The following is a 2,903-nucleotide window of genomic DNA, read 5'->3' as shown; positions in this document are numbered from 1 at the left end:
TTGTGAAAGGAAAAATATGATTTAATATAGGAAATACCCGTTTTAGCCGACTTTATATCCGCGAAATACCCGATTTAATATGATTTAATATAGGAAAGTACCCGTTTTAGGCGACTTTATATCCGCAATTACCAGATTTTTTTTCGCCGCCGCCAGCCCTATTCTGGCGGCGCCTTCGGCGCCGCCAGAATAGGGCTCCCATAGCTCTGTGGGTATAACTCGATCACTGCTCAGAATGGTACATTTACAGAGACAGGAGGGGAGGGGGCGGGTCAAGGGATTCTACTATCAAGGTGTTCAAGGAGTTAAACTATGTTCACTTGTATTTTGAGAACGGGAGTTATTTTAGGTAATGTACAGATGAATCATCTGTTGAAACTATAGAAACTACAGGACACCAAGTAAATAATAAACCTAGCATCTGTCTAAATAACATGCATCTAAAAGACATTTTTGCATAAGTCCAGCTGTTTTAGGGAAAGTAGAAGAGTCTAGGTCAAGGACGTGTGGAGCGTTGTCCAGGGTGTTTTAGGGAAAGTAGAAGAGTCTAGGACGTGTGGAGCGTTGTCCAGGGTGTTTTAGGGAAGAAAGAAAAGTCTAGGACTAGGACATGTGGAGCGTTGTCCAGGGTGTTTTAGGGGAGGGAGAAGAGTCTGGGACGTGTGGAGCGTTGTCCAGGGTGTTTTAGGGGAGGGAGAAGAGTCTGGGACGTGTGGAGCGTTGTCCAGGGTGTTTTAGGGAAGGGAGAAGAGTCTGGGACGCGTGGAACGTTGTCCAGGGCGTTTTAGGGAAGGGAGAAGAGTCTGGGACGTGTGGAGCGTTGTCCAGGGCGTTTTAGGGAAGGGAGAAGAGTCTGGGACGTGTGGAGCGTTGTCCAGGGTGTTTTAGGGGAGGGAGAAGAGTCTGGGACGCGTGGAACGTTGTCCAGGGCGTTTTAGGGAAGGGAGAAGAGTCTGGGACGTGTGGAGCGCTGTCCAGGGTGTTTTAGGGAAGGGAGAAGAGTCTGGGACGTGTGGAGCGTTGTCCAGGGCGTTTTAGGGGAGGGAGAAGAGTCAAGGACGTGTGGAGCGTTGTCCAGGGCGTTTTAGGGAAGGGAGAAGAGTCGGGGACGTGTGGAGCGTTGTCCAGGGTGTTTTAGGGGAGGGAGAAGAGTCTGGGACGTGTGGAGCGTTGTCCAGGGCGTTTTAGAGAAGGGAGAAGAGTCGGGGACGTGTGGAGCGTTGTCCAGGGTGTTTTAGGGGAGGGAGAAGAGTAGGTCATGTGGAGCGTTGTCCAGGGTGTTTTAGGGGAGGGAGAAGAGTCTGGGACATGTGGAGCGTTGTCCAGGATGTTTTAGGGGGGGAAGAAGAGTCTGGGACATGTGGAGCATTGTCCAGGGTGTTTTAGGGAAGGGAGAAGAGTCTGGGACGTGTGGAGCGTTATCCAGGGTGTTTTAGGGAAGGGAGAAGAGTCTGGGACGTGTGGAGCGTTGTCCAGGGTGTTTTACACAGGGAAGGTTCAGACAGCTTCCCTGTGTAAGCTGATCTGAGTGAGCTGGAGTAGTTGTAGGGTTGGACCAGGCTTTGAAGGTGGAGGTGCCATTTTGGTTGCTTTGTAGGCCAATATCAGTGTTTAAGACCAAGCGCTGCAGCATTCTATCTAGATCATTTGGAGGGGCTTCAGTGAGCAGGCAGGGAGGAGGGAGTTACAGTAGTCAAGTTTTGATTTGACTGATGTCTAGATAAGGAGCTGGGCTGATTCCTGGGTGAGGAATTGTTGGATGCTTCATGTTAAGGGTCTTCAACGTTTTTCAGTCCAAGGACCCCTTAGCTGCAGGGCTTGACATTAACCTTTTGAGGCACTTGTCCTCTGGGCAAGTACATTACCCATTCACTTGTCCAGGCACAAAAGTCACTTGTCCGGATATACATTTGCCATTTCACAGTCATTATTATTATTATTTATTTATGTATTTTTTTTGACAAATACACAAGACTCCCCTTGGCCCCCTCCACTCCCCAGTCCATTGTCTGCATACAGCACAAAACTGCTTGGAGCGTCACAAAAAAGTGAAACCAAGAGCCACTTGTCCAACGGACAAGTACATTTTTAATAAACTTGTCCATAAAGATGTATTAGTTGTCCCGGACAACTGGACAAGCCAGACAAAAAAAGCCCAGCTCATGCCCTGAGCTGATAGAGAGAGATGAAGCAGGGACAGTGTTGTTGCAGATTTATACAAGAAGTATTTCAAGACCGTTAACCACTTAAAACCCTCAATACTTAGAAAACGTTGCTCTCCCCCCCCCCACACACACACACACCAAACGTCTTTGCCGAAAATAGCCGATCGACAAGCTTGATCGGCTATTCTCGGCTATTGTTCCCCTCAGAATAGGAATGCCAGGGTTCAGGTTCCTATCACACAAAGATGTGGTGGTGGCCCCTCTGAGGACCCCCTGTTGAAGACCCATGTTATAGAGAGTAAACCTACAGGAGCCAGTGACTGCTGCAATGGTTTGCCTTTAATGAGAAATGACTGTTTAGGACTGGGCTGCCCACACTTTTATGACTGGAGAGCTACTTTTAAAATGACCAGCTCAACATGATCTACCCACCCAAAAAAACATACCTGGGGGGCCTTTGGAATAGTAGCGGCACTGTCGTTACATATAAGACAAACGCACTTGAAATGGGAAATTGTGGGGGGAAAATCCCATTCTGTATGGAAGTGGTAGGTTTTTGGGTTCTTTGTAATGCTACTGACTCTTGAAAACAAAACTACTTCTTTAGAAGCAGTGAAGGGAGCTGACAGGCCCTTCTTGATCAACTCACCTTCAAGTGACAGATGCCAAAATTAGGGGTTTTGTGATTTTTGTTCATGGATATTTTCCTTTATATTTTAATTATATAAACTAGATAAA

This window comes from Nannobrachium achirus, assembly GCF_963921795.1.
Source record: "Nannobrachium achirus genome assembly, chromosome: 6".
In the NCBI taxonomy this organism is placed as follows: Eukaryota; Metazoa; Chordata; class Actinopteri; order Myctophiformes; family Myctophidae; genus Nannobrachium; species Nannobrachium achirus.
The sequence above is the reverse complement of the archived record's forward strand: the minus strand, read 5'-3'. Positions refer to the sequence as shown.